The sequence below is a fragment of the Wyeomyia smithii genome, chromosome 1 (genome assembly GCF_029784165.1).
Source record: "Wyeomyia smithii strain HCP4-BCI-WySm-NY-G18 chromosome 1, ASM2978416v1, whole genome shotgun sequence".
NCBI lineage: Eukaryota > Metazoa > Arthropoda > Insecta > Diptera > Culicidae > Wyeomyia > Wyeomyia smithii.
Genome location: NC_073694.1, coordinates 70014272 through 70040662, shown reverse-complemented (window position 1 = coordinate 70040662; position 26391 = coordinate 70014272). Strand labels below are relative to the sequence as shown.

At 41.3% G+C, this 26391-nt stretch overlaps 1 long non-coding RNA gene across 1 annotated transcript in view; it reads left to right on the top strand.

Moving 5' to 3' along the window:
* Positions 1-25508, top strand: part of LOC129717586 (uncharacterized) — an 80659-nt gene extending 55151 nt beyond the window's left edge. Inside the window, exon 3 of the long non-coding RNA XR_008726711.1 lies at positions 25417-25508. This is a non-coding gene — a long non-coding RNA (uncharacterized LOC129717586). The remainder of the gene's footprint in view (positions 1-25416) is intronic.
* Positions 25509-26391: the final 883 nt, after the last annotated feature.

The following is a 26391-nucleotide window of genomic DNA, read 5'->3' as shown; positions in this document are numbered from 1 at the left end:
AGTATAAACATTCTTTTGTGACACTTTACATATATTTCATGGATTTTTCCATATTTCCGTTTCTGCAGAGTTTCAAGCAACGCTTCAAAGAAATAAAATTTTATTTGGTGTGACAATTTCGACAGCAGTGCCAGTGTATTTGCATGTGTCAAAACGAATTTGAATTTAGTACACACAAAACAATCTAGCCAGAATATCCGTGATTCGTTGACTTTTGTTCATCTTTTATTGATTCGTAAATTCTTGCTCCGTAGTTTACCGATTCACTCCACATTTTAACGTTTAGATCCACAACGAAATCGTGTTAACAAAAATACTGCTACTTGTTTCCAAACTCGTTTCGATTTGCAAGTCATTGATTGGTCAAGTAAAATATACGAAAGCTACCATCACGAAAATGACAAAATTAATCAAAGCATTGAACATGTTGTGTATCAGCAGCACCTAATTTCAGTTCTCGTTGCTGTTGCTGTCATACCTTTTAAATATTTCGGCAAATGTTATAGGGCAATTACTTAAGACGGAAAATAAAATAGCGGTCAAATTGTGATAAACAACCGCCTACGCCTCACTCCTGGATGAAATTTTCCACGGAATGTTCTGCGCAAATCAGTACCGTAGTAACAGAAAAAAAAGTAATCGGATTATATAAACAGAAACTTTTATACTTTACAACAGCAATATTAGGGTGGCAATGCGATGTATGGAAAAATCGAATTTAAAAAACCGACCATGTACATTTTGTTCATTTGCCCAAAATAACCTGTGCAAAATTTCAGCTTAATAAGAGATGATTTAGGGGTCTCAAAGCACTTAAAATTTCAATGTTTTGGTCCTCAAAAATATTACCATTTCTAATCAATAATTTATAATAATAATCAATAACCAATAAATCATGTCCGATTGAACTAAAATTTCACACAGATCATTTTTTAGGTCAATAAACAAAATGTACATGGTCGGTGACATGACCATTTTCGCTGCCACCCTAAGAAATATACATTGCGAACCATCAATGAATTAAGCTCCAATTCGCTTCTTGCCTATGAATCGAAAGAATAACTAAACTTGTTCAGATTGTGCTAGGATATAGATTCATATTTGTTTCTCAGAATATAAACAAACGAAGGCCTCTAAGACTCAGTTATGATGGGAACCGCTGAGCCAGAATGTGGATATCAAATCTAAAATCTGGCTTTAAAATCTTCTTCAATCCGTCAAACCGAGTCCCAATGTCGTTTACATTTCTTTAGAAGCCCGGCACCATAATTGTCTCCCCCAGAGGAAGAAAGCATCGCACCGTGCGTTTCTACCTTCGGCCGGCGGCCATCTATCGAAATCGATTTTCCTCCGTGTCTAGCGGAACCAATTGAATTAAAATTTAATATCGGGACGAAATTATGTCATTCACGGTACAGCGCATGATAGGAAAAGCTGGCAGACCGAGCGGTCGTCGGTTCGTCGTTACGCACATTTCCGCACTTTGCATCCGGCTAGGAGAGAGAGAGAGAGAGAGAGAGACAAGGAGGGGATGCGTCGCCTAGTGTATACCAAGCAGACGCAGGAAACGAATCAGGATGTGTACGATTTACGGCGCTACAATCCTCGCTACCGCTCTCTAGCGAAGTTTAGCTAACGTTCATACATTGCCCCGAAGCATGAATGCGGAGCAAGGTAGGTTTTGCCACCTGGGAAGATGATATTGTTAGTCGGGATGATGAGGATGATGGCGACGATGATAGCGATGATGGAGTTGCAGTCCTTGAGCGGTGTGTTCAGTGTGGGGAGCCGTAACCTTCATCGATTGGGTAAACCTGTTTTCAGCGGTAGGAAACCGATTTATTGGCCGATCAAAATCAATCGAATGCTTCGTATGAACTATTGTTTTTCGTTTATGAAAAGGTGATTTAACTTTGATTTAACATTGCTTTAGATTGGAACACAAATAGTAGAGCATTGTTAATCATATTACAGGTATCACCTGTATCGGCTGTTTTTTAGATCGATCTATTGAAATTTACTGTTCGAAAATTATTTTGAACGATTCATTGTTTTGAAACACACATTTTCAAGATGTAATCGACTTGGGTTACGTTCACATTCACGGATTTACAGAATTACACGGACTTCACACTAGTGTTTTTTTATAAAACCCGACTGAATGGTGTGTACCATACCGATATAATACTATGTTTATGCTCATGTACGTATGTACGTTACTAAAATTTATTTACGAAATCCTAGAATGCAATATAAATAAATCTACCAAAAAATATGGTATAGTTGATCCAAATCACAGATAGATGTTTTTGATGGGTTACCTGGTTACTTGGAAAGAACACAAACATTACCATTCTCGACAATCTGAGCCCCATCGATTAGAGAAATGCAAATTCTGATTTTTGGTTGATAAAAATTCAATGACATTTTCATTATTTGGCAATACTTTTATGAACCCAATTAGATGCTGCTTAATATATTCGCGGGGAATTCGGGCTGATTCAATTTTAACGCAGCACTCTTCCAGATGCACTACACACTCGTAAAAAATAACGACAACGTGAAAAATACAACATGAAATATTTCACGCGCATCGCTTACAGTCGCGCAATATCTTGCTGAGAATACAACCAAACGATCTTCACCTGCTCCGGATGGAGCAAAAATGAAAATCGAACAGCAAGTGTTATCAAAATGAACGCCAAAATAAATCCAAGAGAGGGTTTCTTGGAGCCAGTTACTTTTTGGGTGGTATTTTTCCTATCCACACGGTCATTTAATGAAACTCTTAACTGAGTAAAGTACCATTCTGCTTCTATTCCATCTATCTATCAGAAACTGAGTAGATTTTACTCTCACGCCATTAACCACAAATCAATGGAAGTGAGTAAAATTTCTTTCCTTACATCTTAGCTTGCGAGACGATTCCGCATCCACAACTGCTGCAATTTGTTACATTCTTTTGGGTTCTAACTAACTTACAAAACATATCTGTAAAAGTTTACCGGTTTATAAGACACGACCTGAACTAACTAACCTTTGAACACAACTAAAAACGTCGAGCAACTACTTGAAAACTTTTAACAGCCGTTATATTACGCAAAAATGAGTGAATACGGTCATTGAGAAAACCTGAGGACAAATGGAACCTAAAGAAGTTTATAGTACTTCAGCATAACTTCAAGGAAAAGTATTATAGTACATCATGATTCCACTTGCCCCTTTTCAACCTATACGCTCTTGAAGTTATCGAAAAAAGAAACTAAAATATGAGAAAACTTTGTAAGGAAAAGTCTTGGACATATATGATCTTTGGCAAAAATGTGTATTTTATGTGCCCTAACAATTCCTCCGAACAACACTTTCGTGTAAAACGCAACTAACAAAAGTTAAGTACAAAAAAACTAACTTTTGAATAAGTTCCATATAATATACTTTATAACTTTGTACCGAAAAAATATAGGATTTTCATTTGTTCAACAAAGTTTCAAATATTTAAATCTTCTACAACTTTTCTAAATAAACTAGTCTTCTATCTATTAACACAAAAAGCTATTTTTTTTATTTTTAGTATAGTACACTTTTTATATTTTTTGACAATTTGCGATTATGCGGGTCATTTATACAAACAATTGTTCCAAAGACATGGAATTGAGTTCTTTTTGCCTTATTGGACCACTGTGCAGTGGGGTCGGTAAGTATCTGTCCGGTCGCGTCTCTCGCAGCCATCTTTGGATTCATCCTAGTTCCACTCAAGCGTCTTGAGATATCGTTCGCTCACGCTCGCTTGTCCGGGCTACAAGAGCGTTCACTTTCCTCTCCGGAGCTGAATATCGTTGACGGGCTTCGTTATTGACTCCTCGGGTTTTCTATAGCGCTATCACGGCTTTTGCTTCTCTCCGCTCCTCTATTTTTCGATAGTTTCCATCTGTGATCCACTGTTTCCTCTGGGTGCGCAGTGGTCTCAGATTATTCTCGCTAGTCTTGATAAAAACATTTTTGATGGTCATTCATTTTTGCTCTACGTTACCGTAATTTCGCCAACGAACGATCTCTTCATAGCTGGATCTTCTAGTTGCCGTCCGAGCCTCTTCTTCCGGCGCTGAATTCCCACGATGCGCAGGCGGGTTTTACCAATCAGAAGGCGATGGTCAGACGTGATGTCGGCGCTACGTTTATTCAAGACATCAAGGCTCTGTCTTCATTTTCGGTTAATGCAGATGTGGTCGATGAGACTTTGTGCACTGGTCGATGGGAAACCCCCTATGACCATACCGTTGTTACCACAGAACTCAGCGAATAGCTCGCCGTTCGCACTCATTTCTCAGAGACCATGACGTCCCGGGCCGATCTTCATATTAAAGTCAAGTGAAGTGTAGATCTTGATGACGCCTTTTGGAACCTTGTCCACAATGGCATATAGGTTGGCGCATAACATTGAATCATGGTTAGATGTTCTGAATCTACGATTATCCTCTCTCTGATAGGTTTCAACTTAATAAGCGCAGCCTGTGCATGGGCGCTGAGCAGGAAACCAACTCCACCGGCAGCATTTTCACCTCGAATGCCAAAATACAACAGTACCTGTCCCAACGGCAGCTTGTGTCCTCCAAAGTTTTACCACGAATTTCGCTCAGTCCATTTCGAGCTTCATGCGTCGAGCCTCGCTGGCCAGTTGTGCCAGCTTCCCATGTTAAGTTAACGTTAGTACAGAGTGACAAAAAAGTCCGGTCACAAAGGAAAATCTCAATATTTTAAGGAATAAGAAGAAAATTTGAATCTGGCTTTCATAGCTTTATTCAGTAACTCATAAAGATACTTCACAGACGATATCTCGGAATTACACCACCTTTCTCTGATCGAACCAGCTTCAGACGTCTCGGAAAGTCGTCGCAAGCGGCGCGCACGTGCTCCATCGGCATCTCGTCCCAGATTTTCGTGATAACTCGCTTGAATTGCTCCAAATATGTTGTTTATAGTCATTCAGCTTCGACATCATGTATCCCCACACGAGATAATCCAGTGGATTCAGATCCGGAGACGACGGAGGCCATTTATTCTTCGAAATGAAATCGGTCAAGTTTTCCTCACACCACTCCTCAACAATCTTTGCGGTGTAGGATGGGGCGCCATCTTGCTGGAAGCAATAGTAATCGTCTTCAAACAATAGTTCAGCTTGAGGCAGAACATTTTTATTCAAAACCGTGTCCAGGAAGTACGCTGCGTTGATTTTGACCCCTTTAACAATAAAAATAAGAGGCAGTTTACCTTTCTTGCAAATGGCTCCCCAAACCATCACTGACGTCTTATTTTGGAACCGGGAAACGTTCGGCTTGTCAGCAGGAGCTTGTCAGCAGGAGCTTGTCAGCAGGAGCTTGCTGGAGGCTCACACTCCAAACTCGATCATTTTGGCGATTGACTGTTTGCTCCAAAACGAACAGCTTCTCGTCCGACAAAATAATCTCGTCATCTGCGCGCCAACCGAGCAATTCCCGCGACCGTTGGTACCTCTTGTCCTTTGTAGCTTTGGTAACCGCATGAACCACCTGTTTTTTGTACGGTGTAAGTTTTAAATCCTTGCGCAGAAGCAGGCGGATTGATTCTCGGTTCATTTTAAGGTTCCTGGCCAGCTTCCGTGCAGATTGGGCGGGATTCCGGCGAATCCGGTCTCGTATAATCTTTTTCAGCCTTGGAGTTCTCACAGACCTTGGTCGTCCAGATCGTGCCTTGTCCTCGATGCCTCCGGTCTCTAGGTACCGATTTATGGTCCGGTACACGAATTTCCGGTTGATTCCGAGCGGTTTTAGGTGTTTGAATATGTGTCCGGGTTTGTACCCTTTCACATATTCAGCGATAACAGCTGCTCTTAACTCTGCCATGGCTCACAGCTCAATGTAAACAAACTGCACAGAAACGACACTCTGCCACTTTGGGCAGCAAAGTTAACCCTTTCATTTGACATATAGATGGCACCAGAGAGATGCAACGTGCAGGCTACAGGCGACCCCAAAAAATTGTGACCGGACTTTTTTGTCACCGTGTACATGCCATGTTCCAATTCTTGTCCTCTGTTTTGCGCTAGAAGTCGATGTCGTAAAATCAGTCCGTAATCTTTCTTTATCGGTTTCTTTAACGATTCGAAGGTTTCGGATAAAGTAGGCGTTTAGCATAAGGTCTTCCATTCCCTTGGTGGGGCTGCCATCTTAAGTGTAGCTTCCGGGGAAGAGCATTTCATATTCAGCAGCTGGATGCCAGCCGGACAATGTTTGAGCCGCACCTCCATGATAAACAGATGCTCGAGTTGGCGAAACGCTTTCTCTAACGCCGAAAGATGGTTACCGCGCCAATGATCGCGGCTCACCCTCTCACCTAGCTATCGTGGGATTGACAATATTGCCCAGGCTACGCCAACCAGCTGTGTTTCGACTGGCAGTCTGTTATGGTCAGATGATTCGTCGAGGTTTAAGATATGAACTTGGGAGGACCGGTGATCCTTCCAGGTTGTCAACTCGCCATCTCTTTCAATTAGCGATACTTAGAGAGAGATAAGCGACGCCAATTTGGCCATTGATTCACATGTCAGAGGTACCAGATCTCTTCTCAAAGCGCAATGTTGACTAACTTTTTCATTCGACTCGTATAACTGATGGTAACGATGGAGGTCCTGGGGAATAATGAAATGCATCGCAAAAACCGTGAAGGTGTTGAATTTTATGTTTATGTTTAATTTTATAGTTTAATTTTATAGTAAAGTAACAGTTTGGGTGTGTTGAATTTTTAAAGTATCCACTAATGCGTAATAATTCAAAGTGGTTCGATGAAAATGGATCGTCAGAGATACACTCAGATTTTTACTAGGAATTTTTCTACACGGATTTTCGAATTAACGGGTTTTTCACGCGGATTTTTTAATCGGAGGGTTTTCAAATTACGCGTTTTTATACGCGTTTTTTCACGAGATACGTTTCCCCGCGTAAAAATACTGAGTAAATCAAATATTACGTGTTGTATTTGCTCATACTTCGAAGAATAGAATGACTTAGTCTAATTTTTGCCCAGAAAAGGTGTCCTGATTTCTAACTTCGACCAGATGGTATCGCTAAGCATTCTTAATTCATTGTTTAGCAATAGAACAAGAAAAACGTATGAAAATAAACACGCCCTTCATTGTGGCTGAATGCAATACCGTTCAATGTGTTCTCTTCGCCTATCTCTCCCTCTGAGTATCGCTAATTTCAATAAGCGTAAAGTATTCTGTCAACACTTTCTTCAATTCGTAGTGTCAATTTTCGCATCTGTGACTCTTGAGAATACGTAGAAGTGATTTGAGAGCAGTTCGTGTGGTAAAACGCCCATTTTCAAGTGTCTTAGAGATGTATATTAGCTTCGGGTGTCCTAATTGTTGCTACATTGGTGTGGAAATTACTGTGATATCACTTGCAGAGTCCAGTTGTAGCGAAACAACGACATTGTTGATGGTTATTGTCACATATTTACGTTTTCTGGAGCCAGATCTTCTTCTCCGCTTCAATCATCTTTTTGTTTAGCTTCGTCGGTATCATTTTCGGATACATACGAAGCAGTCATTAAGTTCGACACCATCCGCCCTCGAGTATGAACATTATTCATCAAATTATTTTACGTTTTCGAAAGCTTCCATTTCACGAGATTGTATACCACAACACTCCATCAGCTTCGAAAATTCCGCTTGAAGGATTCTTGCGCACGTTTAATGCAAAGTGTACCAACAAAAAATCTTTTCTGTTAGATTATCTGTCACGTATTTTATAACACGTTCTAAGTGTTCCTTGAGATTGTGGCACTGTCAAATCAAGAATCAAGAACTCCCTGTCACACAAAATCAAAAATTTTTAATTTAATGCCAAGGCAAACAAAACGTGTAGTAGCAAGGGCAATGTTTTAATGGCCTTGTATTTTATGTATAACATCAAGTTTGCATACAGATTATAATGATTGTATGTAAATAATGAAGAATATTTTTTTGATACATCAGGTTATTATATCAATTATTAATAATGGAATTTTGTTTCAATAGACATATAATTTTTTTGGTTTCCAGTTTACGCTCATTAAACGTCAGAACAACTGAAATTGGAGCCTAAAGCAGGCATTACACGAAGCAAATATTTGCCTTATTTTGGTACGAATTTTATTTGCACAAAATAAATTCCGTACTTAAAATAGTAAATATTTGCTTCGTCTAATACCTGCTTAAGACTTTAACCAGATTAGGTGTAAAAGACCTAAAAGGTTACAAAAAATTCTTTCACAAGATCATTCTAATGGCTTAGGCACTTTGAAATATAACAGCGGAGCTTTCACTTCCACCGCCACAGAAACTTTGAACCTAATGATGGAGGTACACTTCCCAGGATCCTCACCAGTCGTGAGCGAAAGTGCGACTTCGTTGGAATCATACACTGGATCAGAAACGACCAGCATAATTAATTCCATGAACCCAATGAAATTGTAGGTGCAGCTGGGCAAAATATGACCAGAGAGCATTCGCAAGATCTAGCAAGTCGTATTTTTACTCACGCGAGAGTTGAATGGGCAATAAATTCGTTTGCACCATATAAATCACCAGGTTCTGACGAAATCCGTCCTATCATGATTCAAGAGGGCAAAGGAAGCTTAACCTCTTGCTTAACTGAGATGTTCAAAGCAAGCTTAAGGTTAAAATATATTCCAAAAAGCTGGCGCCAAGTTCGTGTTGTCTTTATTCCGAAAGCTAATAAAAAGGACAAAACGAGTCCAAAATCGTTTAGACCAATTAGCCTTTCGTCATTCATGTTGAAATTGATGGAAAAACTCATTGATGACTATATAAAGGCAGAATATCTGAAGCCAAAACCTTCGAATAAATATCAATTTGCTCATCAGCATAACAAATCCACAGTAACAGCACTTCATGCACTAGTAACAAAAATTGAAAAAACATTCGAAGCCAAAGAAATTATGCTAGCAGCATTTCTAGACATCGAAGGCGCTTTTGATAATGCATCCTACAATTCAATGAAAGGTGTTATGATAAAACGTAACTTCGACAAAACTATCGTTGACTGGATATTTGAAATGTTACAAAAAAAAGAAATAACTTGCAATCATGGAGGCTCAACAGTCACAGTAAGGACTGCAAAAGGATGCCCACAGGGAGGGGTTCTCTCACCCCTGTTGTGGTCCTTAGTGGTTGATGAACTGTTGACACAACTAGAATCACAGGGTTATGAAGTAATTGGTTTTGCGGACGATATAGTAGTTATAGTTCGTGGAAAATATGAGCATGTAATCAGAGATAGACTCCAACATGCTCTAAATTTGACTACAATGTGGTGCAAAAAAGAGGGACCTACGATAAATCCAAAGAAAACTAACGTTATTCTATTTACACGCAGGAAAAAAATCAAAATTCCTGACTTATGTCTCAATGGAACGAAATTTGATCTTTCTCAAGAGGTCAACTACTTAGAAGTAACTCTAGACAGCAAATTAAACTGGAGCTTACATATGGAAAAAATAATAAATAAGGCTACAAGTGCCTTATGGATCAGTAAAATAACCTTTGGTAACAAATGGGGATTGAAGCCAAAGATGATCTATTGGATTTATACAGCTATCGTTAGACCCAGAATAACATATGCGTCCTTAGTATGGTGGCCAAAAACAAATGTCAGGTATGCTCAAAAGAAGTTGGAAAAGTTGCAAAGACTTGCCACAATTTCCATCACTGGAGCAATTCGAAGTACTCCTTCAAAGGCACTAGATGCTATGTTAAGCTTACTTCCATTGCATCTATTTGTACAATTAGAAGCAGAAAAAAGCGCACTAAGGCTACAAAGAACAAAAAAGTTCTTTGAAGGAGACCTTAGGGGACACCTCAGTATACTTGAAAATTTCAAAATTAGTGCAATGCTATCTCAGGAAGACTGGATGGATAGGTAATACAACTTTGAACGACTATTCCAAGTGACTGAGCAAAGTCGCACTGAATGGGAATCAGGTGGGCCTAGCATTCAACCAGGCTCAATAGTTTTCTACACGGATGGCTCCAGGTTAAACAATAGGGTTGGCGCTGGGGCCCTGGAGTCAATCTATCAATACCTATGGGAGAGTGGCCAACAGTATTTCAAGCAGAAATACAGGCAATAATTGAATGCGCTACAATTTGCTTACGACGTAACTATAGACATACAAATATATGCATTTTTTCGGATAGTCAAGCTGCACTAAAAGCACTGAAATCCGTTTCCTGTTCTTCGAAATTAGTATGGTATTGTATTCAATTGCTACAGCAGGTGGCTAGAAATAGTAAAGTAAACTTATACTGGGTACCTGGGCATTGCGGCATTGAAGGGAATGAAAAAGCTGATCTGTTGGCGAGGAATGGATCAATGCAGTTATTCATAGGGCCAGAACCGTTTTGTGGGATCTCGGAATGTGCCCTCAAAATGGAACTTAAGAAGTGGGAACAATCAATGATAGAAAACATTTGGAAAAACAATAATTCAGCTCGACAATCGAAAAAAATTATTGCACCCCAAAAAACAGTAACCCAGCGATTGCTCAGTATCTCAAAAAAAGACTTATGTACCTTCAGTGGCCTTGTATCGGGACACTGCCCAAGTAAATATTACTTTAAACAGATAGGTAAATTGCAAAATGATGCCTGTCGCTTTTGTAACCTAGATAAAGAAACCTCGGAACATTTATTATGTGACTGTAAAGCACTTTCTCAAAAGAGGAAGCAATTCTTTGATAAACACTTAATACAACCATTAGATATCTGGATGACCTCTCCCAATAAGGCAGTGAACTTTATTCGTTCAATAATACCTTATTGGGACGATGCCTATGTTCAGCAAGTGGAAACCATTCAACCTAATAGTGGTACGACACCCTGATAAGGCTTACATCAAATAGGGGCCCGCCACAAAAGATCAAATCTCTGGTCGAGTGGAAAATGTACCCAATAGGAAAAAAAAATATATCTATATTATATACATATATATATATATATATATATATATATATATATATATATATATATATATATATATATATATATATATATATATATATATATATATATATATATATATATATATATATATATATATATATATATATATATATATATATTTTTTTTTTTTTTTTTTTTTTTTTTTTGTTTCAGGTGAAGGGGAAATTCGCATCCAAACCCCTGTGGGGTTGGTTTGAATCAGTGACCGGACCCACTAAAACCCCTTCAGTCTCCAGCCCATAATACTCCCCGGGACCACCGCTAGGTATTGCTTCGGGGAGCGGCTTTCGTGCTCTGTGCACCCTCTTGGTTCTTCAGGACTTTTTGCTAACTTAGCTAACTAACCTGGAGACTGGCCGTTAGCTAACACTGGCGTGTCGGTGGTCAACCTGTCGCCTGTTTTGCAATTCTAAAACTATTTGAGAGGCGGCTGTACAAACCGCCCTCCAAATGTTTGGGTCTTTACACATCCTCCGAACTAGGTTGTCCGGAGTGGTGTCTGGCCCGCTCACTACCATCATGTCGCTCCGCGCATGTACAAAACGAGGGCACACGAAGAAGACATGCTCAGCAGTTTCTTCCGCATCCACGCACTCGGGACACATGGGGGACCCCGCATGCCCGAATCTGTGTAGATACTGCCTGAAGCAACCATGACCTGACAGAATCTGTGTCAAGTGGAAGTTAACTTCTCCATGGCGCCTCCCGACCCATCCGGATACGTCCGGAATAAGTCGATGCGTCCATCTACCCTTTACGGAATTGGACCATTCCTGCTGCCATCTGATCATCGAGAATGACCTTCTGGTGCCTCGTATACCCCTTGTGTCACGTTGATCGAAGCATTCTACGTCCTCCTTAATGGCTATGCTGATAGGCATCATGCCGAACAGGACGCAGATTGCGTCGTATGACACTGTACGGTACGCGCTCACAACCCTCAGGCACATGAGCCTGTAGGTACTTTCCAGTTTACGACGATGACTGTTGGTACCTAACGCTTTGGACCACGCTGGCCCACCATACCTAAGTATGGACGAAACCACGCTGGCAAGAAGTTTACGCTTGCTGCCATATACCGCTGAGCTATTCGACATCATTCGAGATAGTCCTGCAACGGCCGTTGAAGCCCTCTTACAGGCATAGTCGACGTGACTCTTAAATGTGAGCTTATCGTCAACCATAACCCCAAAGAGCTTCAAGGAACGCCTTGAGGTAATGGTGCAGTCACCGACTCTGACCACCGCCTGTTGCTCTAATTTGCGGTTGTTCACAACCGTAACTTCCGTTTTATGGTGCGCTAACTCCAGTTTCCTAGAGTGCAACCAGTCTTCGACCTTGCGTATGCAGTGCGCGGCCGTCAACTCGACCTCCTCGATCGACTCGCCGTAGACCTCTAGCGTGATGTCGTCTGCGAAACCGACGATCACAACCACTACAGGGAACTTTAGTTTCAACACCCCGTCATACATGACATTCCACAACACCGGGCCCAGGATGGAACCTTGCGGTACCCCTGCGGTGATTGGGACGCACTTCTGACCCTCCTCCGTGTTGTAAACTAGTACCCGATTCTGGAAATAATTTTCCAAAATCTTGTACAACGACATCGGTACGTGGATGCTCCTAAGCGCGAGCGCTATGGAGTCCCAACTGGCGCTATTGAATGCATTCTTCACGTCAAGCGTGACGATTGCGCAATAGCGAATGCCCCAACTCTTACGCTGGAGTGCTACCTCTGCCGTCTTGGTGACGGAGAGAATAGCATCCAGCGTGGATCTACCTTTCCGGAAGCCGAACTGGTTACTTGCCAGACCGTTTACACCCTCTGTGTACTTCACCAGTCTGTTGAGGAAAATCCTCTCAAGCACCTTGCCCGTAGTGTCCAGCAGACAGATAGGTCTGTATGCCGATGGGTCCCCTGGCGGTTTCCCAGCCTTCGGCAACAGAACCTGTCCGGAAAGAGGCAGTCATCCAGGCACTTCTGCATGACTGCTCGAAATAGATCGGGGGCCACTTTCATGGCCGTCCTGACGGCCAAGTTCGGGATTCCATCCGGTCCCGGTGCCTTGCTCACCTTTAGGGAGTTGGCGATCACGATGAGTTCCTCATTCGTAACCCTTACCTCCTCCACAACCTCGGCACGGCTGCCGTCTCTCACGGATTGGATGCCCGGCAGGTTGGCCGACCATCCCTGGTCTGTGTCTGAGATACTGGAACATCGGACGTGAGACTCAGCAACCGGAGGCCAAGGATTTGGCTCGTGGCGTGGAAAGAGTCCCTCGATGATACGCTCAAGCATCGCTGGTGATCGCTCTGCAGGCGCCAACACGCCTTTGGTCTCCGCCATTACGACTCTGTAGGCGTTGCCCCACGGAATCGTATTGGCACTCGCGCATAGCCTATCGAAGCAGGCCCTTTTGCTCGCCTTTATCGCACTTTTAAGCGCCGATCTTGCAGATCCGAATACTACACGGCGCTCTACCCTCTGTGCATCGGTACGTGCACGTTGCAACATCCGTCTTGCACGGAGGCACGCGCTACGGAGGTCCGCTATCGCGTCGGTCCACCAGTATACCGGTGACTTACCATTCCTAGGTTGGCGGGTCCTAGGCATGGTGGCGTCGCACGCCCGCGATAATGTGGCAACTAATTGGTCAGCACTCGGGCGGAGCCAACTGCCCCCCTCGCGCTCTCTTCTCATTGCTTCTGCAAATACCTCGGCATCGAAATGCGATGTCTTCCACCCGCGATGTCTTCCACCCTCGGCATCGAAATGCGATGTCTTCCACCCGCGGACGGTCGGTCGGCTCTACCCGTCGCCTGCCGCCTCACGTTATGGACTACGCTATAGCAGACCGACTGGTGGTCACTATAGGTGTAGCCATCGTCTACCCTCCAGTTCACGATCAGTCCTGGGCTGGAGAACGTCACGTCGATGATCGACTCCGCACCATTTCTGCTGAATGTACACTTGGTTCCAACGTTGGCCAGATCTAGGTTGAGCTTTGCCAAAGCTTCCAACAAGATCTTACCCCTCCGGTTCGTGCGGCGGCTTCCCCACTCAACAGCCCACGCGTTGAAGTCGCCCGCCACTACTAAGGGTGTTAGTCCTGTCAGCTCCATAGATAACAAATCGACCATCTGGGTGAACCTTTCGATAGACCAACGCGGCGGAGCATAACAACTGCAGTAGAACACTCCGTCCACCTTGGCAACCGCGTATCCTTCATTTGAGGTTGACACAACCTCCTGGACCGGGAACTTGCTGGTCGTGCATATGGCCGCCGTACTGGACTTATCTGCACCCCATTTATCGTTTCCGGGAGGAATGCAGTAGGGGTCCGATACGATTGCGATGTCCGACCGCGACTCAGACGCTGCTTGGTATAGCAGCTGCTGTGCCGCATAGCAATGGTTCAGGTTCAATTGTGTCACCCTCATGCCCGTGGTTTCGTGGCCGCCTTACCGGCTGGGCACCGTGGGCCTCCCATAAAGTGCTTGGCGTCCCGTTTTCCAGTACATACCAAGCACTTGGGAGGCTCCCCGCAGTCTTTAGCTTTATGGCCAGCACCGTTTACGGAGGCGAATTACCTCAGTGGCTACTTCCACTCCGCACTTCTCCTTGAGGGCCTGTGCAATATCGCACCTCTCGGTGATTTCATCCAGGTTTTTGAGCTGGAGAGTCACCTCTGAGGTGAGTGCCCGAATTTGCACATCTTTCCCGAGGACCTGCTCGGCTACCGTCTTGTAGGCAGCGCCCTTGTTTTTAGCATCCTTACGGAGCTCAAGGATCATCTCGCCGGTGCGAGAACGACGGATGGTCCGCACATCCGCTCCCAGATCCTTGAGCTGGGTTTCGCCTCTCATTTTCTTCAAGACTTCGGAGTACTTGGACCCATCCGTCTTGAGTATGAGGGCGTCGCCCCTGCTTCGCGCTTTCTTTCCCATTTTTTGACGATTTGTCGCCTTCTCGTCGTTGCGCTTGCTGTCTTTTTGGCGCTTCCTTCCTCCCACGGTAACCCAAGGGTTTCCCATAGCTGCCACTTCGGCAGACTTTTCGGCGGACTTGGAGGCCGTCGGTGTGCTGTCTCGCGGGCTTAGCACAACCAACCGTTTCTTGCTGTTCTCGGGGGCTTCCCCCGGAGACTGCCTTGCTCTTTTGCGGCTGACCCGGAGGCGCAAATCGCTGCAAACGTGCAGGTGTCCGTTTGGACCGACTTCGTTGCCCTTCCGGTCACCTCCGTTGCATTCTTCTCTGCAGCCACCGCTCTTGCCTTGAGCTCGGCGTATATATATATATATATATATATATATATATATATATATATATATATATATATATATATATATATATATATATATATATATATATATATATATATATATATATATATATATATATATATATATATATATATATATATATATATATATATATATATATATATATCTTGCATGAATAAATGTACGGCTCGAATCGATGTGTGGGTTTGATACAATTATAATTTCGCAAAATAAAATTTTTCGTTTAAATATTCATAGATAAACATTTTCGTATGTGCTTTGAATAATAATTGTCCTTTTAGTTGATAACAGTATAGTGTTAAAATAAATTATGTTATTTTTGATATTAGCAATTTAATATGGGAAAGCTATTACTATAATACAGTCTAGAACTGTTCGACTGTAAATAAATTATAGGATCCTTTGATACAATGAGTGCATCCGCTTTTAATCGCTAATTACCCGACCAAAACTCATAGAAAACGCGTTCGGAATAATGAGTGCAACTCAACATCCACCCCTTCCTGGTAGCATCGACTTTCAAGGGCCAGTTAGACGAAGGTTATTCAATTATTTAATTACCATACTGCGTACCTGAGTGGAGCTGATGGTCCTGAAGCAAACCATCCTCCCAGCCCGGTAGGACACGAACAACAGGAGGGTCACAACTCACATGGCATCACTTTGGTGTGGATAATTGGAATCTTAAATAACCGATTAAATGAGCCCAATCGACGATGAAGACACACACACAAGCAGATCAACTAACTACGACTGGCATGGCAGGTGTAAAGAGAAGACTTGCCAAGCATCTTTAGTGTCAAGTATTTTGGGCGGGGTCTGCTCCTCTTCAACAGACAACAGTATAGTGTAGATAGTGGGAGATGCAGGCGATAGAGTTTTGATTAAAATTTTATAGCTATTGAAGATTTGAAGGGTGTGTCGAGCAGTAGAATGAGGTATGTCATGAACCAAGTTTCCGCTAGTAAAGTTGGTGCGAGTAGAGTAAAGCACGACCGGTAGAATGCAGGAGCAAACGAAGCAGAAACGATCATCATTTATCCAATGATGCAATAACAGTAAAGACACTCTAACAAGATAGTTTATATGCAGCTTTGCTGCCCCGAGAGCTCGGTGGGAAAACGGAAGAGGCGGAAAAGGATGGATGCTCCAATGAACTGTGTTCCATCGAGGATGCCGATGGTTTTAAAGATATGAAAATGTGCAGCTAGATGATGCAGACCGGGAGGAGGAACAAGACCCAAAGAGCGGGTGACGGCATCTTGGAGTGTAATATATCGGATTTCATTTTACGGGCGTAAGCCCGGACAAGACAGATTGAAAGTATGGACTCGACTTGTTGCATATTGGAACAAGCAACCACTGTTCAATATGCTTTGGTTTACCTTGTCGTTGTCTGCGGATGATCTGAATCATATAAAGGCAAGCGTTTATACAAAATCTATGTTTCCTAGTTTTTCAGCTGTTAACTGTTTCGAACGGTTGTTACTCGTTTCAAATTGATAATGTCATTATATTGCATTACAGCAAGGTGCTAACGGAACAACTAATCATCAGGGGCAATCAAGTTAATCCGACTTCCAGACAGAGAAACCCAACTACCTGCTGATGACCAAAGCAAGATATTACAGAATACCACTCAATCTCATCTAAAGCGTTTACGGTAATGCCGTGCAAAAGACCACACTACATTAGAGGTGTTCGATTTCACACTTTGGCATGTGTTTTTCAACAGCAAAGTCGAACAGGTAAAATCACCACACAAAAATCACTCTTCCTAGGAAATGGAAGTAGAAAGGTTTAATCAACAGAAGTCCTTTTTGAATATTGTGCTTCACTGAAACAATAAAAAACACCCGCATTCATATCTGAAAAAGAGGCATCCCCTTGCTGGATCCGAAACGGAGCGGAAAAAATCCTGCGGAAAATTCCGCTCTAATTGATTTCAAAAATGTGATTTATTGCCTGCGGTGCGGAAGAAACGAAAGATGATTACATTTCTCCGCTGCGTTGCCTCTCCGGTCGCTAATAATAAACACTAGCATACTTCTTGTAACGTTAATCTAGAGAGAGATAGAGAGAAAGGACACGAAAACGCAGCTTTCAGTTTGGTTTCTAGTCAATTATGAAGCAGTGCTTCCGAAACCGGCCTTAGAGTCTTATACATTTGTGATAATATGTGCAAAAAAGACATATTATTTAATTTTAATTTAATCCAACTAAAAATAAATTAAAAAATATTTATTTATAATTAGATCCCTAAGCCTTTGAAAACTCCATTTCTTCAAATAATAACACTCAAAACCAAAACATTCTCTGATACGCTACACAGTACCAAAAAATGAAATTTTCAACTAATACAAATGAAAGCACATAACAATTTCTTGCACATAAATTGAAAAACATATACAATTTCACACCGTTAAAACAGAATCGTTTTAAGCCATGTAAATTTGTACGTTAATTGATATAAACTTAAAGTTTCGAATATAAATATGCATGCAAATTCGCAATATATTCATTTACTTTGCATGTGAATATAATGCCACACGGAATATTACGTGGTTCCCAATGCTCCATTTAAAACAAAATTTTACAACTTAATTTCACAAAAACAACAAATTATTCGAATCTACTCAAACATATCGAAATTTTGAAGCGATCGTAAAAAAAACATCAAAACTACTGATTATTAATAAATTGATAAGTAAATGATTATATGATTGTATGTGATAAATTTTGACATGTGACTACATCTCACTTCAGCAGGGTGGCATGCTGTGGAAAGTGTAACGGAAATGTCCTCTTTTAAAATTCATATTATTACCACTTAAACGTCATAACTTGGTCGAAAGGTGAAGGTTGCCTCAAACTTGCGGTTTAATAATTAGTATATTTTTTCAATGGTAAATTAATAGAAAGTTGAGTTGAAAATCAATCATTTGTGGTTAAGTTTCGCGATATTCAACCAATTACCAGCTCGCTTCTATAGCTGAGGACAGAATAATATAGCGTAGAATGGTACGTGCCAAGTGTCGGTTTGAATGCTTTGTTATTTTCACCAAACAGATTTTGAACATAAATGTTTTAATCACTAGGTGAAGTTTTCTTAAAACTCTTGGTATTATAATAAGCATATCTTTTTAATTGCTCGGGGACGAATATTGCCCTGATTATGTCCCGACGGATTTGCAGTGTATCTAAGTCGATGAGTCTGCATCGCTGTTCGTAGCTAGGTAATCAAAAAGGGTCGTTCCACGGAAGTCTTCAGAGAACAAAACAAGCAAAACTTCGTTGTGCTGACTTGATTCTGTTAACTCCATTCATATAGGATTCCACACTGTATCGCAGCTTTCTAAGTTCGAGCGCACCAAAGCGCAATACAGTGCTTTTACACGATAGATGTCGTTGAAATTTTTGACGATACCCATAATAAATCCTAAGTTTCTGCTAGCCTTGTCCAGGGTGAATGTCTTGTCATGTGCCTTGTGGAATGTCGAAGTAAAGTTTTTCAAAACTCTGGTCGTCAATTTTTTTGTGGCCGTTGATCGCTCAGGCATAAACCCGTGTTGTTCGTCTGCGATGTACTGCTTGAAAAATTAGAAAGTAGGTTCAAACACGCCGAGCTAGAAGTTTCGGTATGGAGCAAAGAATGATGATTCCACGGTAGTTTTTGATGTTACTTCTATTGCCTTTCTTGTGTACTAAACCTTAAGGCTGATTTCAAGACCGAAGGAAACACATCAGAGCGAATAGATTGAGTGAATAGACGACTCATTGGGGAAGCCAGACTACCAATGCATTTGTGTCAGATGATATGCCGTCTGGTCCAGTGGACATTTTTTTTTGTCTGTGTGGACTCATCACTGCGACCAGATATTGCCCAAGTGTTTTTCGTACTCCGCACTTCAAATTATTGGCAGTATCACAATTAAAGTAAGTGATACGCTTATCATTCATATCCGTGCTTGTGTGCATACCGAGCAGCCTCTGTCCATCCTAACAAAATCGCCCAATTACAATTCCCTGGAGAGAACTTTCAAAGTTACTCAGACCAGTTCTATTATAATAGGGACTTAATTTTGTTAGGAGGAGAATTAAAAGGGGTACTGTAAAATTCAGATTGAAGGCAGGGTATGTGGGGGGGAGCCTGAGAGTAATCTCATGCTAAAGTCCTTCGACAACCAAATAACCTGATTCTACTACGATTCGAACCGACGACCACCCGTTTACCAAAGCGGACGCTGTAACCTTGTGGCTACGGAACTCCGTCCAGTGGACATGGAAGACCTCAGTTTTAAGGCGGCTAATGAGGTAGGTTAGTGCACGACCGAGAAAAGGGACATGTTCTTTATGGGCATTTATTTCGTCCGTCGTTAACCGTTCGTCCACAATTATTCTGGAGAATTTCTGCGAAAAAAATGGCAGATTTGTTCGACAGAGTTCGTCTAAGTGCATACTCTAAGAAAGGCCTTCATCTCTACGCTGTTCGCTAACATATTTCCAAAACGATTTGGGGTTACGTTTAATCCTACGCTCGACATTACATAAGAAACTTCGAAAACAATAGCGACTTAATTGTTTATAGCGGATATTGATCGACAAGTAGTGATTCCGTAGAGGTAGAGTTCTGTATCTTGAGAATCTTCTAGGACCGCTTTTCTCTCCGATTTGAAGCGTCGTAATGTGGAGTTCAGCCTGGGTAATTTCTGTTGGACAGAGATTATCCTTTTTGGGACGTGTCGATCTACGACGTAGTTTAAAATGTGGGAGAGAGTTAAGGCGGCAGTATTTACATCATCCATGTCCAAGATCGATTCCAGTTAGTGATACGTTGATACTATCAAAATCCGCGCGAGCGAAATCGTAATAAACAGTCGTCGGTACCGAAGTCGTGCTGTGAGAGACTCTCTGATGGACTGCCATCAGCAGGGCCGGGTGATGAGGAACGTGTCTAACGAGTGGAGAAGGAGATCAATTGTAAAAGCAGCGGCTAACCAGTCACAAGTTCGCTTTCTGTTCACGATATTTATTTTGAAATAATACTGTAGGTAGCTCCACCTTTTTTTCAGTGTGATGTGATTTTCCCAGCTTTGCTATACTCAAAAAGACTATATGTATGTAATACAAATTTACGAAAAATGAATCTCATTTTGTGTTGGCAAACAGTTGAGCTATACCGATAGATCTCTCAGCAGCCACCTGACAGAATATCACAGTATATCGTGTTGCAACTTATGAGGAACTCAATCAAATTCTTCTCGGATCGGATGGAAGCAGATACCATAAGTGCAGATCTCGCAGCCACGCAACAGCTTATTACGCTGTTGCGTGTTGCATATTGCAGCTGTGTGACTGGGTGACAAAAAATTATGTTGGTTGACAAGAGAATGGAAGTCTGCAATCGAATTAGCTGTCGTTTTTTGAATGTTCCAACAAAAATTAATCAGCATTTTCAGAAAAACACGTCACCTTTTTTGCATTAGCTTTGTGTATAGTGCTGTTTGAACTGTTTATTTAGTACTCTCGAGTTGTACTACTGCGCATCTGTTGCGTTTATTTGATAAAAACATCAGCATCTTCCCAATGTGTTTATTATCCTTGAAAAAGACCGATTAATTTAATTGCAATTTTCATTCAGTTATCAAATGAAGTCGCACGATATCCGCACTATTAAAGTATCCGGGTTTAGTTTGAATACAACATTTCGTCGTTGTATAGATGTGCACCATGAGCAGTCTATGGCTAACAGACGCGCATGGTGTCGACTTGCTGACATTTGATAACTGTTTACCGCGCTCGATGAAAGAGTACCGCGACGTTGCAGTAAAGTTGTTTACGGACTGCACTACGAATCTCGTGCAAGCGTGATTTTGAACGAATTTGAGTGATTTTCTCTATAAGACGTTGAGGCTCACCATGTATTCGGAAGTTAATCCCCTGGACTTTTATGTATAGTCGTACGTACTGGCCAAGCAGAGCACCACAGAGTAACAGATATAACACTTCGAACAAATTGTCAATAAAACAATCGTTCGGATGATTCCAGTACTTTACGTTAGTAACACTAGCGTCATCTGCTGCCGTGTTCGCGCTGCCTCATGTATTTCGACATCAGTGTTTCCGTTACTGCATGTGTCAATTGGGGAACCACAAAATATGTATGAGATTGCACCACAGCGCTCTAGACGGCGTAGTCGCGCGACGACTGTTATTCGATTGGAAATTTGAAATGATCGTTTTTTTTTTTTTTGACGATGGAGCTAGGTTCCAGTGCTACGTATGATATTCTGTGTTAGCACTATAGACCAATTTGAATGACTTATTTCCAAGATCTGAGAAGAGATCCGGATGGATAAGGTGAGTGCCACGTGTGATTTTTTTTGGAAAACGTCTCAAGTTCGCCATGTGTGCTCCCAGCTAATATGCCGTAACGGTTCTTTATAAACGCTGCTGCAATGAAAATTGATTCAGGAATCAATAGTATTTTCATTATTTCAACACATTTGAGCTTATCGAACACCCTGTAGAGGGATTTTAACCATAACGTTCGTGATGTTCATTTTAAACTCTGCCTTTTCTTCACGTTATGTCATTTCTCCTGTTTCACAAGACGCCAAGTGTTTCTATTCGGTAAGTAATAAAAATGTATGAAAAACCTCATTTCGTGTCCACAACCACAGAAATCGGACTGATAGAGCTCTCAGCCACAAAACAACTCGTTGCGGGCTTGCAAAGAGAATAATCAAATTATTCTCATGTGGAATGGAAGCGGAGAGCTGGAGTGCAGTACTCTCAGCTCCGCACAAGTATATCACGCTTTTGAATGTTGCGGCTGCGGCAGGGGTACAAAAAAAATTGTTCTGAGCTCGAAACGCTGCCCTTAAGTCGAACTAACTATAACAGTCTTCCTTAAAACGTTTCAATATTTCGCATGAAATGAGTGACCATCACAGCAGCCATTAACATTTCCGTTCACTAGAACAATAAGCGGACCTTATCGAGACAACCACATCTGTAACTGAAGAGTTTGATGAATATTACTGTGCTACAAATCAAAAATGCAAGCACTGTTGAAGTGACCTATGTTAGGTTGTGGGCCTTGTTGAATATAACTTCGCTCATACTATAAATTTTCCAAACACCCCTAAAATTTGTAGGTTTGGACAAAATACTGTTTTTTGGACCTTAGCGCATACAATTTTTTTGAACTCGGTCATTTCTCAGCCGATTTTCAATGTTTTAGCAGTTATGAAAAGGAAAAATATAGAACATTCAAAATATATACCGGTATGTATTAATTTCACCAAAACATGGTTTTTAAAACTAATCGATTATACTTTTTCACGCGATTTCACAACTTAACATGAGATTTGCCGCGTATTTTTGTAGAAAAAATACAACAAATACACTAATACTTAAAAAATGCGAGTAAAATGAGAAAAATTCAGAAAAAAAACATAACTTATATTATTTATTTCAAAACTGCTCATTACATATAGGTAAAATCTGTAGGCATATCTGAATGTTTTGAAAATCACCACCTTTTTCACCTTTCTAAAACGGCTAAAATATAAATAATCGGTTGAAAATGACCTAGTTAAAAATGAAAATGTGGGGGTTACCAAAATCCTAAAGTTTGGGCCCAAGCAACACTCGACTAGAATCACAACCTTCACTAGGTCACATCAGAAGTTCTTGCATTTTTTTTTCATTTGTTACACCGTGAAAAAAATTGGGCAATATATCGAAAAACACTATTTTATTTTGTTTTTATCATTCAAATATTCGACTCACCCAAATATCAAAATCATTTTCACTACCGGAATTCTGTGAAAATTACAGCCAATCTTTTTTAATTTTCACTTTCAAAGAACGCAGCGCCCCTTCAAACACACTAGAATTTCATCCTTGAAACGAACTGTCACTTCCCGATAAAATAACTCACGCGCATCGTTCACGGTCACGCAATAAAATCTTCCAACCAATTGATATTGGTTGTTCCTTTGGTAAAACGAAAATGACGTTATCAACATGACATTTGCTGTCCCCATCATAATGAAACGCTAAAATTTCTTTCGAGCCAGCATTTTTCTTATCCCACACTAGTCGCGTAATGCTGCTGTACAGTACACAAACCGAGTTTCAAACATTGCAGTTCACACTCAGAGTAATCAATTTTCAGAAAATTTGAAATAGTGAATATCAAACGAACACGCTTTCACTGTGTCTGACGGATAACTAGACTTCAATTTTCTACGAATACTGAAAAAACGTAGGAAGAAAAAATGAACATTGCATGAAAGCGAAATATTTTCTTTTGATGGTAGAAAAACAGCACTGACGTTTATGGTAGCTATTTTTCACTTTCATGAAAAAGCGCTGAAATTTTTCAGCCCTGGCACAAAGTACCTAATATTTTACTTAATACGTCAACAGTACGGCTGTATCTTGGATACCACCCTCTTAATTTTGTTTTAATCATTCATAATGAGACACTGCACCAAAGCTTCTCATAAGAAACTTCACAGGTAAGTTTGAAAAAAGAAAGAAATAAGGGTAGTCTTTAGCAAATATTTCTGAATTCGACAAATTCAGCAAAAAGCCCACCTAGACTTTAGAATGAGAAGAATCGAAATCTTTTAATGTTGATTGAAAACCGGAATTATTTTTTTCCGTGGAGTCGGTACATTCTCAACATTCTGAGAGAAATTAATGCTTCAAAATTAGAAAACTACATGTTTGTACTCATTTACTACAAAAAATAGAAAAGGTTGTTTATAAGACACGACCACAGAGTTAACGTAGAACACGAGAACCTGTCTTATGTCAAAGTCCAGCAAAAGCTCAAAGCTTCGCATGTTCAAAATTTGAATCTTTTTTTTTTTCCTGTATGGACTTCCTCACTGCGACCAGAATCGTTGATCTATTGTGAGATATGCCCGGGTGTCTGCTGTATCCCGCACTTCTATTATTAGCAATACCGCTATTGAGAAGTGGCATGCTTATTATTATTTTTGATCAGTGCTTGTGTATTACCCTTCCTTTCACACGCTTACTGCTCTTCTATACCGAGCCTCCTTCCTCCTGCCAAATATCGCCAATTATAATTCCCTGGAGAAGTTTCGTCGTGCGTCCTTCTGGCCAGTATTATTGATAAGCGGGACTTATTTTTTGTTAAGAGGAAGTCACGCAAATGTATTATAGATTTCAGCGTAAAGGAAGGGTAACTGGTGGGGAGCCTGAGAATAAACCCATGCTTTAAAGTCCTTTTTGACATCGAATGGCCTGATTCTACTAAGATTCGAACCCACGACCATCTGCTTGACAAAGCGGACTCTGTAACCTTGCGGCTACGCAGCTCCTCAAAGCTTTGAATCTTATATTGCCTGTATATTCCGCTTAAAGTCTTACTGAAATCAAATATTGTTTTGCGAGGACATTTGGAACCCACTGAAATGACGTTATTTCAGTCTTTTACTGTCGTTACCTTTGGGCTCACAAGTGTACAATAAAACATGTCATCTTCCAAACAGTACATACGCAAAGTGCCGAGAACAACCGAGAGAGGGCAATGCACGAGAAGCCATTCTCTGCGCGGAAAGGCGATGCTCACCTTTCCGGTGCCTTTGGTGATTGTTCACGCGACAAGAAAAAAAATAAATAAAAGTATAACGACAACCGCATTGGAGTGATAATAATAATCCATTCAATGCGATCATAACCATTCAGATTCAAATGGTATTGTGTGATATATCATTCGTATTCTCTAGTGGAATTGAAGGCATTTCAGCGTTAAGCTTTTATGCAGACAACTCGACGAGAAAAGTTTGCTTACAGCTTGGGAAGGTCTCTCAAAGAAAATGGTTTATGCTGTGCTACAGTATTGAATTTTTTTCTATTCCCAACGAGGTCAAAACAACACGAAATCATTCTTACTCAAGTTTTAACTTTAAACTTTGGAAAAAAACATCCAACATGCCTTCTCGGAAGTGTTATAAAACTGTTTCCTATTTTTCCAACCCCAAATTAAAATCTAAACAACTTTTCTTTTTTTCTTTTTCCAGTGAAAGTAGCCCAGCGGAACCAATCACCCCAACCTCCTCGTGGCAACGTCCAGACACGTTTCCGTCCCTTCAACCGCCTTCTCAATATGGACCGAAAAAGTGCAGGTAAGAAGCAAGGACAACTTTGCCATCCGAACAGTATGCTAGTCAGGTGAGCATGACGAGAAGAGGAAACACCTAAACGCGAAAAGCGTCAAGAGTCCGGAGTTTCCTTACGGTGCCCGGTGCAGTCGAGTAAAATATGCAGCACAAAAAAACACTGATCCTCTTGCTTTGCGTGTCAGGGTTGAACGCTTCTATTTTCCCCAACTGCACAAAAAGTTTAAATCAGGTGATACCGATGATATTAGGACGATAAAAATACTGTATTCATCCCTGGCACGTGTTTCCGGACGGTTCCTACTCCACGCCAAGAAGATGAGCTTGTTTGTGCTCTCTCTAGTATTAAATTGGATGCCGTTCTGAACTTCCCCCTTCCGAGCCTCGACTCCAGCCAGTGGTCGGAAACATCAGACAGCAGCAACAGCAGCAGCAGATAACCTGTTGCTGAGAGCTAACTTTCTAAGAACACGATTTGAAGTTGCGGACAGAAGAGAAAAAAAAACACTCAGAACCCAAGTCTTTCCATCCGACCAGAATTATTATCCTTACACAGATACAAAGACGTTGCGCGAGAGAAGACAAATCCAATGAAGCGATGTATCATCGTCCTTGCCCATGTCATCGGATCGGATTGGATGGGTTTGGTCGTCATCGCTGTCGTCGTCCCCGTTCGTCGTCGTGGCTGTCGGAGGCAGCGTCGCTCTTTTCACTCTCTCCTTGGCACATCGAAACTAGAGACGATCATTTAATTGGTCAGTAGAATGGTCCCAGAAGATGCGATCTTTGTTTATTTCATTTTGAGGTTTTGATGTAGACCAGTGTGTGCTACGTTAATAAACCATCCTTTTTACGCTAGTACACACTAGAGACTGT